Genomic DNA, 17,438 nt, shown 5'->3' on the forward strand with positions numbered 1-17,438 from the left:
GCCGGATCAGCAGAAGTCCAGGCAGAAAAATGCAAGTGGGCAGTTAATGATCGAATTCGGAAATCGATCATGTACATGAAATTTAAGGATATCACCGAAGTTGCTGATGCAATCAAAACTTTTTAATTCGAAAGGAAAGAATTCCTATCTCGAACTGGGGATAACAAGAAGAGAAATAGGGAAGGCCAATTTAAGCAAGAAATCGGCCAATCATCCACTACACCACAACATCAAGATCGTAAAGTGCATGGAAATCAAAACTTCGGAAATCAAGCACGTCCATGGCAACCTAGGCTTCAAAACTCGAGGCCTGCTCAAAACCAGATTCAATTGTATGCAGAACCTATTCGAGCTCAACCACTAAATCAACAAATAAACCCGAATCAGATTACATATCCTCTATGTAATACTTGTGGTAAGAAACATCTGGGCATATGTCACCAAAGTACAGGAGCATGCTTTAGATGTGGCCAAACTGGACACATGATCAAGGAATGTCCTAAGAAAGATACTAAGAAGAATAATCCACCCAATGTTGGAGGAAGAGTTTTCGCACTTGCTGCTACTGACGCTGCTAATATTCCAGGTATTGTATCTGGAACCCCTCAGATTGGAGAACGTAGTATCACAGGAGCGACCCATTCTTTAGTATCCCACTCGTTTACTAAGTATCTTCCGATAAGACCAACTCTCTTAGATCATACTTTAACCATTTCCACTCCCATAGGAACTTCATCCGTAATCACTTACGTATATAAGGATTGTCCGATCCGTATTGAATCTATTGTGTGAAAGGCAGACCTATTTCCAATACATATGTGTGACTTTGATGTTATTCTAGGAATAGATTGGTTGTCTAGACATCGTGTAACTATAGATTGTCATTCTCGCCATGTTATTTTCGGTGATCTTCATCATCCTGATATTATATATCAGGGAACTCAAGCTCATAAATCTCTTAAAATTATCTCTGCGCTTAAGGCTCGAAAATCCATATCAAACGGCTGTGCTGGATTCCTAGCATCGATTAAGGATACTTCTGCTAGTGTTAAGAGTATCGATAGCCACTCCGTTGTTCGTGAATACCCTGATGTATTTCCGGATGAACTCCCGGGATTACCACCCGACCGTCAGTTAGAATTCACCATCGACTTGATCCCTGGTGCCGAACCTATTTCTAAAAGCTCCATACCGTATGGCCCCGATGGAACTGAAGGAGTTGAAGGAACAATTGCAAGAATTGTTAGATCTAGGATTCATAAGACCCAGTGTTTCACCATGGGGTGCTCCGGTCTTATTTGTGAAGAAGAAAGACGGTAGTATGCGTTTATGTATTGACTACCGAGAGCTGAACAAGATTACTATTCGTAATCAGTATCCTCTGCCTCGCATTGATGATCTCTTTGATCAACTTCAGGGGGCTCAGTTCTTCTCAAAAATCGACCTGAGGTCTGGGTACCATCAGCTAAAGGTCAAGAATGAGGATGTTCCCAAGACCGCTTTTCGTACTCGATATGGTCATTACGAATTTTTGGTTATGCCCTTTGGGCTAACTAATGCACCCGCAGTCTTTATGGATTTGATGAATCGCGTATTTCACCAATTCCTAGACAAATTCGTTATTGTCTTTATCGATGACATTCTGGTGTATTCTAAGAGTCGCGAAGAGCATGAAGCACATCTACATATAGTACTTGGAACCTTGCGGCATGAGAAGTTGTACGCAAAGTTTTCCAAATGTGACTTTTGGCTTAGCCAAGTGTCATTTCTAGGTCATGTCATATCAGCAGAGGGAATTATGGTAGACCCAACAAAGGTTGAAGCTATTACAAAATGGCCAAGACCCACTTCTGTTACCGAAATACGAAGTTTCTTGGGTCTTGCTGGCTATTACCGAAGATTTGTTGAAAGATTCTCGGTAATTGCTTTACCACTCACAAAACTCCTAAGGAAAGGGGTGAAGTACTCATGGAATGAGGAACAAGAGAAAAGCTTTGAAGAATTAAAGAAGCGACTCGTATCCTCTCCGATACTCGCTCTCCCTTCTGGATCAGGAGGTTACCAAGTCTACAGTGATGCCTCAAAGAAAGGATTAGGTTGTGTGCTAATGCAACATGGGAAGGTTATCGCTTATGCCTCCCGTCAGTTGAAGCCTTATGAAATTAACTATCCCACACATGATTTAGAACTAGCCGCAGTCGTCTTTGCACTTAAGATTTGGCGACACTATCTGTATGGTGAAAGTTGTGACATCTTTACCGACCACAAGAGCCTCAAGTATATATTTACGCAGAAGGAGCTAAATATGAGGCAAAGAAGGTGGTTAGAACTTTTAAAAGATTACGACGCAAATATTCAATACCATCCAGGCAAAGCCAATGTTGTAGCTGACGCATTAAGCCGAAAGAATTCCGGGATTATATCTTGCCTACAAATTCAACCTCGTATTAGGAGGGATCTCGAAAGGATGAACATTTGGCTTCAGGTTAGTAAATCTGATGGATATCTAGTTAGAATGCAGATTGAACCCGACCTCATATCCCGGATCAAAGATGCACAAAAGCAAGATGGAGAACTTTGGGCAATTGTGCAAAATCTCGAGGTGGGTAAGCAATCTGAATTTAGTATAGACCATCAGGGGGTGATTTGGTGCGGCAAAAGACTTTGTGTACCCGATGAATCCACCCTTCGTGAGTCATTGTTAGCCGAAGCTCACAGCTCACCATTTTCGATTCACCCAGGATCTACCAAGATGTATAGAGATTTAAGACAGAACTTCTGGTGGAATGGCATGAAGGAAGACGTTGCTCGATACGTAAGTAAATGTCTCACTTGCCAACAAGTGAAAATTGAACACAAACGAGCGAGCGGTCTGTTGCAGCCATTGGATATTCCCATATGGAAGTGGGATGAGATCACAATGGATTTTGTTACTGGTTTACCTAAGACATTCAAGAAGAATGATGTTGTATGGGTTGTTGTCGATAGATTATCAAAGTCAGCACATTTCTACCAATTCAGCAAGGATTTTCGGTTAATAAGTTATCCGAAATATTTCTTCAAGAAATTATTCGACTCCATGGCACACCATCTTCCATTGTCTCTGATAGAGACCCACGTTTCACCTCACGATTTTGGAAAGGTTTTCAGGTAGCTTGGGGGACACGACTAAAGTTTAGTACGGCTTTCCATCCACAAACAGATGGGCAGTCAGAACGTACGATTCAGACCTTGGAAGACATGCTCCGAGCATGCGCACTTGAATGGTCTGGAAATTGGGATGAATATTTATGTCTTGTTGAGTTCGCTTATAACAATAGTTGGCAAGCAAGTATTGGCATGGCACCTTTTGAGCTTTTATACGGTCGGAAATGTCGCGCACCATTATGCTGGGATGAAGTCGGAGAAAAGATTATTGAAGGGCCAGATTTAGTTCAGATTACAAATGAAAAAGTCACTATAGCCCGAGAAAAACTAAAAGAAGCTCAGAGTAGACAAAAGAGCTATGCAGATCAAGATTGACGACCCCTCGAATTTAAAATTGGTGACCACGTATTCTTAAAGGTATCACCTTGGCGTGGTGTTCGTAGATTTGGAATTAAAGGGAAACTTAGTCCCCGTTTCATCGGTCCGTTTGAAATCCTTGAAAGAATTGGAGAAGTGTCATATCGACTGGCTTTACCGCCTCAACTCTCTCACGTTCATAACGTTTTTCATGTATCTTCTTTAAGAGGATATAATTATCATCCACTCCATGTCATTAGTTATCCGTTACTTACAATTCACGAAGATTTGTCCTACGAAGAGGAACCAGAAGCCATCTTAGATCGACAAGAAAGAGTTTTGCGTAGGAAAGTAATTCCGTTTGTTAAAGTCCTTTGGAAAAATCACTCTGAACACGAAGCAACATGGGAATCTGAAGAATCAATTCGTTCTCTATACCCTAATCTATTCTCGCAATAGAATTTTAGTCAAGTAATGGTAAATCTTGCTATTTGATATATGTTCATTTGTTTCTGTTTACGGTCATTTATGCTTTACCTTATGTGAAGATATTTTAGCTATGACTAAGTATATCTATGTAAGAAATGTCAGTACTAATAATCACTCTAAGTATCTGTAAGTCTCTATTAACTTTTCATACGGTAAGATATTTTATTAAGAAGGACCATTAGGGCACATATATAAGGTAATTGACAAGTATAGTCATGACCTTACTTATGAATTTCAGATACACATGTGTGGTTAGGAGATTCTGGTTATATAAGTTAGTAACTCTGCTAGGAAAGTTTCGTTTCTGTTACTTATGCAATAGGTTATATTCTTATTTGAAAAATTTCGAGGACGAAATTTCTTTTAAGGGGGTAATAGTTGTAATGCCCATAAATTTAAAATCATTATTTTAGAAATAAAAAGAATAATAGTAATTATTTATTAAGGAAACCCTAATTGAGACACCCAAGTAATTCTGCATAAACCCTAAAAATTTTAGAACAATCGGAATCAGGATCAGGGCCCCTAAAACTCAGGGGGGTAAAACCTAGTTGATGATTATCCTTCAAATTCGTTGTCTAAATTGAATTTATCGAAACTGTCGACTCAGCAAGGCTAGTTGGACACGTACCTACCCTACCCTAAAAATGTCATCTCAAGCGATACGCGGGAGGTTCCCCGAATTCTTCCGCGACACGCGGGAGATGCAAATTTTCAGTATAAATAGAGGGCCTTGGGACTTGAATTTTGACACTGAAACGACGTCCAAATTCTCTGTAACCTTCGAGTTATAGCGAATATCGTTCACAAACACACACGATTCACGAAGTGCTGCCACAATCAGGGTAATAACTCGATCGCTATTACAATTCAACGTCCGATCGATTGTAACTATCCGACGATTGTCTGAGTGCTGCTCAAATTGAGCTTATACTTGATTGTTCATCGTGATTTCGACTTGAATATTTGAGTGTTGTTCGAATTCGGACTATGCTCTGTTATTCGTTGTAAATCCGATCGAATTATTAAGTATTATACTTTGTCGTTTGTCGATAATTCGATAAATGAGTTGAAGTATTGCACTTGTTAATTGTTGTGAAGGTTTAATCTCGTGAATTGACGTAAATGCTGTATTAAGTTACTAACCTAATTTGTGTGCATGTTATTTAAATTAGGTTAAAAGATTAATCAGTAGTCTAAACTCTGCCCGTATAAATCTAAAATATTAGCACAAGGTAGTTTCACTTTGGAATTATTAAGGTACGGATCCTTACCCCACTCTTTATTGCTTCATATTCAAATTATTATAAAACCACTAAATTACTATATCTGTTAAAAACTCCTCACGTCTTTGATTATCGATTCATTTGACAGTCCGTTCGATTCCTATCCTAATCATTTGATTTAACTTTCATGTCATGCGATAGTATTATGTTGTTATACTCATTATCGCATGTTCCAATATATGTTCCGTTTTGTTATGAAAATAAGTTTTATAAGTTATGTGAATAAGACCATTTGTACTCTGATACCCTGAGTATCGCTTCTCGTGGAGTGTCCCACGAGCATGTTGTTATGGCATCAACATCATGTGCTCCATCCGTGACGGAGAGATCAGTTCACGGCGTCTCTTAAGTACAAGTGTGGTACATAAGGCTATTAGGAGGCGTATGGATCGATCCTAGGATTTAAGTATAAGGAGGTGGATAACGGGTATGCCAATTCGCCATCTCATGTGATAAATTATGCAGGAGTAGCTACCTGTGTATTGTCACGTTTTAAGTTTGCTCATGGGTACATCCGTAAGATATGATGATGAAATTTTGTTCTTGCATCGTATCATTTTCGCATAAAGTTCTATCCGGATAAGATTTCATATAAAGCATTATTTGTTATTTGAGCCTAAAATTCCGTACTGAGCATTCGGCTCATTCCGTAAACTTTTTGTATATACAGGTCCACAGGTTACTTTGGGAGGGGAAAAGAGAGAAGAATAAAGCCTAGGAATAAATCTGAAGATGTTAGTTAATTAAGATGAATGTCTCCGCTTGTATATTAATCTTAATTTTAATAGTCGTGTGGTTGTATCCTTATCAAATAAATAAATGGAATTATGACTTTTGGTTATGTTACCGTTATTGTGACACGTCAGCCCTTCCGGGTTGGGGTGTTACACTGCCCATCCGTCTGAGGATGGTAAGCCGTACTGAAATTTAAGCGCGTGCCCAAAGACTGTTGGAAACTTTTCCAAAAATGTGATGTGTATCTGGTATCTCTGTCAGAGATAATTGACAAAAGTGCGCCATGAAGAGCTACAATCTTATCTACGTACAATTGGGCTAACATGTCAGAGCTATCTACTATCACCCATATAGTATCATTTCCTTTCTTTGTCTTTGGCAACTTGGTGATGAAATCCATTGTCACCATCTCCCACTTCCATGTGGGAAGTTCAGGCTGTTGTAGCAAACCTGACGGCTTTTGATGTTCAGCTTTGACTTGCGCGCACGTCAAACATTTAGCTACATAGGCAGCTATAGACTTCTTCAAGCCTATCCACCAATAGTTTGCCTTCAAATCCTGGTACATCTTATCAGCTCCAGGATGAACGGAATATTTGGAATTATGGGCTTCCTGGAGGATAACTTCCCAAAGTCCTCCATAAACTGGAACCCATATTCGTCCATTTAACCTCAGGATTCCGTCCTTGCCATAGGATAACTGTTCTTCAGTTACTCCTAGCTTTTCATCAGGATAGTTAGCTTCCAATACAGCTTCCTTCTGCGCAGCTAACAACATTTCATTCAAGCTATTCTTTATTTCAATGCTCTTGGCATTGATTCTTATAGGCTTCACTCGTTCCTTTCTACTTAAGGCATCAGCGACTACATTTGCCTTACCTGGATGGTATCTTATTTCACAGTCATAATCATTTAAAGTTTCCATCCATCGTCGCTGCCTCATGTTCAAGTCCTTCTGATTGAACAAGTGTTGAAGGCTTTTGTGATCAGAATAGATCACACACTTAGTTCCATATAAGTAGTGCCTCCATAGTTTTAGTGCGAATACAACGACACCCAGCTCCAAGTCATGGGTGGTGTAATTCTTCTCGTGCACCTTCAACTGACGTGAAGCATAGGCAATGACCTTGCCTTTCTGCATAAGCACACATCCCATTTGTCACACCTTGGCTTTGCGGAAGCGTGGGTTTAATTGGTGTGACTTCTTAATACAAATGCATTAATTGTCATAAAACATAAACATTGATTAATTACGTCACGTGTAGTTATAACAATCTAAATTCAAAGAGTCTCATTTCACACATCTAGGTAAGAAAGCAAAGAGTCTCATTCAAGGTCTGGTGATGATTTCGTGTTGGTGTATCTGGAAAGGAAGAAATGAATTAGTTTTCAAGCAGATTAGACAAAGTCCACAAGATATTTAGGGATGGTTAAATCGAGGGGTTATGGGTGGGTTAGAAATAGAACTCCTTGTAATTATATTAGTTGGGTGGATTGGTGTAAATACTCGTTGTATATGTTGTAATTGTTTGCCCTTTGCCCGTTTGGGTCGGGGTGTTGTTTGTTGTTTGGCCTTTTGCCCGTTTGGGTCGGAGGTGTGTTCTAATGAAGTTTACTTTAAAAAAAAATAATAACAATCTGAAGTTACTTGATCTATTCATCATTTTTCCAATGAAAGTAAATAAGTTAAGTTTAGACTGGTAAATTGGTAAATACAAGGTTGGGTTGCTCTCTCACAATTGTACTATATAAGTGAAGTTCCTATGTTCTTCAAATCATGCAATTAAACAAAATGGAGAGACTTTCTAATTCTCTTTTAGTGGCTTGTAATCTTTTTTATCGTGTTCCAGAGTACATCAACTACAATTTGTAAGTTCGTGGTTCGGACCGAAACCCGTGATTAGTGTGTGATTATGTTCAAAGAAGGAAATATTAGAGACGGATAGAAAAACTTTCTTTTATAAATTCGGTAGCATAACATTACAAACTGGCTCGATTACAAGCTAGCCGAACCATACCAAAGGAGCATACATCCGGGGAGAGACCAAGTGGTGATCTCTCCCCCAAAGTCTAAAACCTTATCGTGTTGCAAATGACTAAGGGTTGGTATTTATAGCCACACCCGACTTCACTTGCAAACACACGCGGTCAAACGAATAACCCTTTCGTTTGACCACTTCAAACGAGCGGGTCTATACACGTTCGTTTGACCGTTTTACTAAGTATTACATAATCAGCATACAAAGTAATCTAATCTATTCGAACAATATCAGACACAAAAACTGCACCAACAAATTCCCCCTTGTCCGTTGCTGTCGAATGCTGAAAATGCATCTGCAATCGATCTTTAGTCAAGTATTTGTTGATGTTGTCTTCTATGTGCTAACAAATTCCCCCTTTGACCGATGATCCAGGTAAGTAGTATCTTGACTTGAATCTTCATAGTAATACCAAACCCTTGAAGCTTCTTGTATAATATTTCCCCCTCAAAGTACGCGTATCCGTGTTGGGTGTTGCGCAATGTCCTCACAAGGCTAAATTGACCGATCTTCTGCTGATCTTCCAATACTCCAACCGGCATTTGATAAGGGTTCCATTGGATACTATCTCATTCAAACATACTACATTGGTAGAGTTTTCTGGTGAACTTTCTTCTGTAAACCATCCTTGTGGAATCGACCAAGTAATGCACTTTGATCATCAGTATCAACACTCAGGAAGTCAGCTAGACCGAGTATATCACTTGCAAGCTCAACCAGCACGCTTAGTTGAACTACATAAGATCTCATTGTCTCGCCTTTGTGTAGTTGACCATGTCATGCACTACGGATCTTTAGCAAAGTCAACGAATTGAGTTACACCCAGATCCCTATAAAATCCCAAAGAAACATCAAACCCAAAACCGAATCCTGCAAATTACCCCTCAACTATAACTTCTGATAGAGTTGGAATCTACACTTGTTAGCCTTGAAATATCCGCTCTCATAAAGATTCCCCAAGTCTTCAGTGAACAGCATTTTGAAACTACTGTTTACTTTAGATACTTGTATGTTTCCGTGTAAAACCCTTCACGCTGGCTGGAGAATTAATTAAAATCCTCAAATATGTGTTTGTGCAAAACAATAAACAAAATTCTTTCGAGCATTTACGAACACCGATAACAAAACAAATTTTTCACGTGCGGAAATAAATATACCGTTTTTGGCCCATAATAGCCAAGTCACCAATTTTGCCAATTGCATCGGTAACCGTGACTACCCCACATTCTTAAAAATCATTTGTTTTCATGCATTTGTTTGCAAATGACTAAAGGTTGGTATTTATAGCCACACCCTACTTCACTTGCAAACACACACGGTCAAACGAATAACCCTTTCGTTTGAGCACTTCAAACAAGCGGGTCTATACTGTTGGTGTAGTTTTTGTGTCCGATGCTGTTATGGATTAGAATTATTTTATGCTGATTATGTAATAGTTAGTGAAACGGTTAAACGAATGTGTACTGACTCGCTCGTTTGAAGTGGTCAAACGAGAGGGTTATGTGTTTGACCGTGTGATTTTGCAAAACAAGGGTTGTGGCTATAAATACCACCACTTGTTCATTTGAAAAAAGAGAGAGTCAGCAGAGAGTGTGAGGAAGGGTTTAGACCTTGGGGGAGAGATCACCACTTGATCTCTCCCCGGATGTATACTCCTTTGGTATTAGTCAGTTAGCTTGTAATCAGGCCGATTTGTAACGTTATACTACCGGATTAATACAAGGAAGTTGTTTGTTAGTCTCTAATCTCTTCCGCCTTGAACATAATCACACACTAATCACGGGTTTCAGTCCGGAATCTTGGACCTACAATTGGTATCAGAGCCATGGTACCCAATTTAGTGAATCTAATAATTTGCTAAGTCACATGTGCTCTAGATCTGTGATTTTTGTTCGAGATGTAAAAGTGGGTAAACATGAAGAAAACCCAGATTTAGACCATATACATGAGTCTAAGATGAATCGGTTCATACCAAAGAGTTGGGTTTTCTGTTTTACACCAAGAAAGTCAAGTTTTCATCCTGTTTTGAAGGTTCTTCATCAGATCTGCAGAATAATAGTGGTTGTGTTCTTGAAGATGGGTGGCGGCTGTTGAAGAAACACTAGGGTTTCTTCATATCTGCATCGACGAAGACTCCTTTGGACGAAGACTCCATTGTGACAAAGACTCCATAGCAGACGAATAATGAGTCTTCGTCGGAACGATGCTTCATCGACCCATTTCAAATGTCAAATTGTTCGATTGTTCGCCAGTCAATTGTTCGACCCACTTACCTTCCACGAAGACTCCATTGTGACGAAGAATCTCCATAGTTCACGAACAGTCTATCCAACGAAGATTCAAAGAGATGAAGATTGTACCCAATGAAGAATCTCCATGCAACGAACAAAGGGTTCGTCCATACTTGTCAACGAAGAATGATTGCTTTGGACGAAGAATCCCTGTATCAAAGACTCAATGTTCGTCCAGGTTATCAGTTCAACAAAGAATCACAGTGTTCGTCCATGTCTATATGTTCACAAAGAATCTCCCCACGAACAATCTTCAGTCCATGAAGAATCAATCTATCTTCATTGTTCGTGGGTCTGGTCTTGGGCTTAGCTGTGATCAGCCCATTTTTTATTCTTCGTGGCCCATAGATGAAGAATTCCTGCAAAGAATCCAACGTTCTTCGTAGATGAAGATATGGTTCATCACTCTTCATCGAACCCTAGGTGGTTCATAGGGGAGAGGGGCAGAGACTTGAACAATGACAGTTGCTGCTGTTATTCATCATAGAAGGAATCAAGGTGGAAGTCGATGGGGTTTTGGATCTATGTTTGAATCGACGAGAGAGAAATTGGAAGTAAGTGGCGGCTTGTTGCTGGGTATCGCAGAGAGGTCGTGGAGGATGAATGGTAGTGGCGGCTGTATGTTGGTTTAGTTTTGGAGATGCATGAGGAAGATAATACTGGATGAGAAAACAAGGATGATGACTAAAGAGGATGATAGCTGCTGTTGTTATTTATCGTATAAGATGACAAGAATGTTGGCGGCTGTGTAGGGACACATAGGGTTTGATTTGTCTTATTCTACTTGGGTTCTTCGTCCAGTTCATAAATTCAATTTATTTGGCCAAATTTAAAAGGTTATCACGACAAGTAAGTGGGCCATAATTGCATGGTGATAACTCTTATTTGGGCCAAACTCAAAGTGTGTAGAGTTTTCTTATACAATCAATGTGGGCTAGTGGATGATGGAAGTGATGGATTAATTATTTGCACTAATTTATTTTTGGGCAAATAATTGTCTGATGACTTCATGATTGGATGATTACTTGGGCCCACACATGCTCATCAGGATATATCATTCATCTCTTTTGGGGTCGGGTGTTCATAAAGCTTATTCGAATCAAGCTTTTTCAACGCCAAATTCGTATGAGTTCGAGAGCGTGTAGGATGTAGAGGCATGATGAAAACATTGATTTTTGTTAAACGTGGGGTAGTCACGGTTACCGATGCAAATGTCAAAATTGGTGACGTGACTATTATGGGCCAAAACGGTATATTTTTCTTCCGCACGTGAAAATTTGTTTTGTTATCGGTGTTCGTAAATGTTTGAAAGAATTTTGTTTATTGTCATATTCTCGCATTTGGTAATGATTGAAGGAGCCTAGAGAGCCAAGACCGGTCCTAACGAGTTCACAAAGTCGAACAGTTATGCCTATGATTGAAGCTTCCGGATTAGGTGTTAGCAGAAGTTTGGGGGGATACAAGTCGGATCCTACAGGGCTAGGGGACTTTCATTATCAACTAGAATATGCAAAGAAGAAAGTTTATTTCGTGATTTTTAGAAAAACCGAGAATGTTTGAAAGATTCTGCTAAGTGGAGAGAATCTGTTCAGTGAAGTTGACGACAGTTCCGCTCAGAGGAGAGAATTTGTTAAGGTTTAGAGATTTTACCAAAGAAATGGGGGGATAAAAATTTTCATATGTTTTGGAATTTCTTCGGTAAATTTCTAAACGCAATCACAGGTGGTGGAGTTTGTGTTTTTCTGGTGATACCAAAGGTTCTGCGTGGAATATTTTGCACAGAAACATATTTGAGGTTTTTAATTAATTCTCCAGCCAGCGTGAAGGGTTTTGCACATAAACATACAGGTATCTAAAGTCTACAATCGTTTCAAAGCGCTGTTCACTGAAGACCTGGGGAATCTTTATGAGATTTTATAGGGATCTGGGTGTAATTCAATACGTTGAGTTCGCAAACGATGTACTTGGTCAAGCTGACATCCTTGGTACTGATGCTGAAGATCCGTAGTGCATTACGTGGTCAACTTCACAAAGGCGAGACAATGAGATCTGGATGTAGTTCAACTAAGCATGCTGGTTGAGCTTGCAAGTGATATACTCGGTCTAGCTGACTTCCTGAGTGTTGATGCTGATGATCAAAGTGCATTGCTTGGTCGATTCCACAAAGTTGGTTTACAGAAGACAGTTCACCAGAAAACTCTACCAATGTAGTATGCTTGAATGAAATGGAGTTCTTATGACAAGATCATGACTTGATGCAGCTTTTAAAGAATGTAACTCTTATCAAATGTCGGTTGGAGTATTGGAAGATCAGCGGAAGATCGGTCAATTTAGCCTTGCGAGGAAATTGCACAACACCCAATCGGATACGCGTACTTTGAGGGGGAAATACTATACGAGAAGCTTCAAAGGTTTGGTATTGCTATGAAGACTCAAGTCAAGATACTACTTACCTGGATCATCGGTTAAGGGGGAATTTGTTAACACTGAGAAGATAACTTCAACAAATACTTGACTGAAGATCGACTGCAGTTGCATTTTCAGCATTCGACAGCAACAGACAAGGGGGAATTTGTTGGTGCAGTTTTTGTGTCCGATGCTATTCGAATAGATTATAATTATTTTATGCTGATTATGTAATAGTTAGTGAAACGGTCAAACGAATGTGTATTACCCGCTCGTTTGAAGTGGTCAAACGAGAGGGTTATGTGTTTGACCGTGTGTGTTTGCAAAACAAGGTTTGTGGCTATAAATACCACCACTTGTTCATTTGCAAAAAAAAGAGAGTTAGAAGAGAGTGTGAGGAAGTTTTCGACCTTGGGGGAGAGATCACCACTTGGTCTCTCCCCGGATGTATACTCCTTCGGTATTATTCGGTTAGCTTGTAATCGGGCCGATTTGTAACGTAATACTACCGGATTAGTACAAGGAAGTTGTTTGTTAGTCTCTAATCTCTCCCATCTTGAACATAATCACACACTAATCACGGGTTTCGGTCCGAAATCTTGGACCTACCTATACACGTTCGTTTGACCGTTTCACTAACTATTACATAATCAACTGTAGGATCGGGGATTCGATCAAACGAGTCGTTCAGAAGATCTCTCGATCAATACGAAAGGCAGAATCAGACGTATTGATGTTATAGCAGCTTGATATGCACTTAGAATCACTTTAACTGTCATTTGTATTGATTTGAAACTGTTTACATGAGCTGGCGACACTTCGGCAGAGCTTCGCTACCGGAATCAGAAGTTTCAAATGAAGACCCAAGACCTCATATATATAGGAGATGCTAGACCGCACGAACCTGTTTCACACGACCTGGTCCAGTCTGCACGAACTGGTCACTTCGTGCGAAGTGGCTGGTTCCGGTCTGTTTCCCGTTTTTCTCGTACTACGTGTCTTGGTCTATCTATTCTATTACATGACTTGAGACAAGACGAAGTCAACAGACATATGCACTAACAAACTCCCCCTTGGATGTTGACGAGTCTTCAGTGTATTGAGTATTCAGTCTTGATCGGTCTTCTCACTCCTTCCAAAGTATCTTTCTCTGTAAGCATCCTTCAATCTTTCTCTTACTCTCCCATCAGAATCTCAACCTGGCTCCATTCTCTCTCTAATTCTCTTTATCGGGTCTCTTGATTCCTTAAACTCATCAGCAATCTGAAATCTTTCAATCAACAGACTCCCCTTTGCTAACAGACTCCCCCTTAAGTTGTTCCGGGATCGCAATCTAACATAGCACTCGTTCTAATATTGTGTCCTGGCTCAAACTCTGCTCAGGCTTAGACACGGGGATCTGCACAAATCTCTACCCAAAAGTAAATTTCACAATTTTTAAAATGTAACAAATTTAGAAACCACTTGTAGATATCTTTCAATCATCAACAATAGTTATATCAAGTTCAAATTAATGACCTTGATTAACTAACACTGATTTTACTGTTAGTTTCTCAAATTATCTCAAACTCTAACTTCATTTTTCAATTCAAACACACTCTCCCAACCCATTGTCGTTCATCATGTTTAGCACTCGGAATTTTGAAAATCAGATTTTCAACATTAGTTGTCGAAAATAAGATGAAATAAAATCTTTTTGATTTTTCGAAATTTTATGCTAAAACTCACTGAAAATCTTTTTGTATTTTTTCTTTAATGAAAAGCAGTAAAGAAATATTTACAGACAATATTTTTGTGAGTTTGTGTAAGAGGATCATATCAGTTTATGAGACAAATCACTAACATCGTTGAGCTTTTTAGACTTTAAGTTCTAAACGATTCATTTAGATTGTCAGTATACTGATCCATTTAAATTTTCACACAAAGTTCAACTGTTTCAAGATACAAATTTAGTGTTTTAAGCACTTAACTTATTCGCGTGTCCCACCTCAGAATATACTCCCGTATCCAGACCCCTATATTCAGTCTTACAGGTGAATGTACAATAATGATATCTGTAAATGGGTAATGTGAGGCCATGAGAGCTCAGGTTAGAACTTCCGTTCAGACAAAGAGATGATGGCTCGACTTTAGGTGTGTCCCGTTTGGGGATCTTTTCTTCAATAGCACATGATTAGCATTTTTCAATGTTTCATCATTTTTTTATGCTGAGGGTGGGCTTTATGATTAAAGCAGTGCAGAATATTATACGAGGACTAGGCTATTGCTCCCGCAAAATTAGAAGTCCTGGTATAATACCCCAGATATCATCACGCACAAAGACCTAGTATGTCAGAAATAGAAAGCCCTTCAAACAAGTTTTCAGGGGTTACCTATATATCCGAGAGATGTTCCCCACAAGATAAGCAAGCTATTAATATTTAGGTTTATATCTCGAAATCAATCTACTGAATGTGTAAAAACCTAGTGGCGTATCATCAGTGAGGCCGTTTATCACGTTTTTATCTTTCCAATTCTTTAGCATGCTGTGATTGTCTACTGATGTACTATCATTTCCTCTTTTTCACAACAAAACTCATTTTTGATTTTTCGATGTTTTTGTATTTTTGATTTTATCATGTTTTTGGATTTTTCAAATTTTCAAAATTTCTAAATTTTATACTCCCCCTAAAATCAAAAATATGTTTCAATTTGTGATTTTCCGGGAAAATTTAAAAATAAAAGCAATAAACTGTACAAATAAAATGACAAACTGACGTGAATTGCTTCAATTCTCCATTCTCTTGGCTTAAACAATCAGAACTCCCCTTGACAACAAACTATTTTCCCATTATGATTTCAAAACACTTAAGTTTGTTTTAAATCAAAATGGTTTTTCTGAAAAATTAGTTTTGTTGATTTGACACATCATGGGGTTTAATTCATCATTTTGTTCTTTCAACCATTTGTAAAAACTATCACTTTCTAGATTTTTCACAAAAAAACATTTTTCAAGAATGATGTCGATTCATGCTCCACGATTACCATCTTGGAAGCTCCGGCAAGTCAGGATTTTACTTTTTAAAGAATCTCACCCATGCCTGATCAATCATGGGTGAACCATCCTCATTTGGTTTAACAATTTTTTATTCATAAAATTATTTCACTCCTTTCACCTTCCCATCAGCCATCTTACCAAAAATATGTAGCACTTTACCATTAAATGCTTTTTCAGCATCAAATTCTTTCTTTTTAGAGAAGAATTGATATGAAATCTCAATCTTACCAATTTTTTATTTCAAGTTTCCATTTGACAATGGTGGAAAATTTTCATCATCCATTGTTGGAACGGAATTCTCATCATTTAGCACAACAGATGGCTCCTATGACTTTAACGAGTCAGATTCATTGCCAGAATTAACTTCTGATTTCTTAACAACCCATTTATGTTTGCTTAAATTGGCTCTTCTTTTGTAAAAATGTTTCGAACTTTCACCAACTTCAAAAATCGAATTTTTGAACTCTTTAAATTTCTCTGTTTGTTGTCCCCTTTTATCAACACATTTTTCTATCAAGTTAGAGTTAGAAGAAACTCCAAGTTTTGTGTTGGTGGGCTTTGAGAAATTCCAAGCAATATGTCTAACCTCTTGACATTTGAAACAGGTTCTTCTTTCAACTCTCAGTTCAGATTTCATCATCACATTCTTTTGCTTTTCGGCAAGAAACTCTTTGTTTGACTGTTTCCTGAAAGGTTTCTCCTTTTCCTCTTCAGAACTTGCTCCTGAAACAAATTTAGTTTTTGGTTTAAAAATTTTCTCATTTTTATGATTTTCAGGTGGAATAAAACCTAATCCCTTCTTTTTGAAATTACTGTTATGGTTTGGTTTCTTTTGATAACCAGAACCAGAACTGTAACATTTTTTCTTATTCAATCTTTGTTGAACTATGAAGTGTAATTTTTAGGTTTTTCAGTAAGATTTACATCTTTTATTTCAGAAATATTAATTTCTGTTAATTTGAAAACCTTGTTAATCATTTCAGTTTTAACACCTCTTATTGGAAATTCTTCATTAGAATATAATTTGTCGGAATCATTCAAAGTATATGCTACTTTGAATGTTTCGTCATTCAAATTATTTTGTGACATCAGAAAATCTTTATTGTAAACTCTTTTGACCGGTGAATTCGAGCTTTTATCTGATGAACTCGAATTTTCAGATTTAGACTCTGACTTTGACTCTTCATCTTTACCCAACACCTGATCGACCACTTTCTTAATTAACTCGGACTCATGATCAGTGTCAGACGCTGTAAAGGTGACATCAATATCATCTGGTAATCCATTGATAGACTCGGATTTCAGATTCAGATTGAGTGCTTCAGCCACCTTTTCAAAGTGTCGGGGGGTATAGCCATCCCACATTGGATTTGGAACTCTGTTATACTTCAAACCAGTTTTCTTACCAGAATTTTCTTCATCTTCTGCAAACTTGTGAGCTGCCACGGTAGGATAAATGTGATCAATAACATAATCTGAACTTTGATAACTTCGAAGTAAAGAATTCACTCTTTCGGTTTCGATCGTCATCGCTGCCAATTCTTGTTTCAGCCCTGCAACAATCTCACTCTTTCAGTTTCGATCGTCATCGCTGCCAATTCTTGTTTCAGCCCTGCAACAATCTCAATGTATTTGTTGATTGCAGTTTGCT

The sequence above is a fragment of the Helianthus annuus genome, chromosome 4 (assembly GCF_002127325.2).
Source record: "Helianthus annuus cultivar XRQ/B chromosome 4, HanXRQr2.0-SUNRISE, whole genome shotgun sequence".
Classification (NCBI taxonomy): Eukaryota; Viridiplantae; Streptophyta; class Magnoliopsida; order Asterales; family Asteraceae; genus Helianthus; species Helianthus annuus.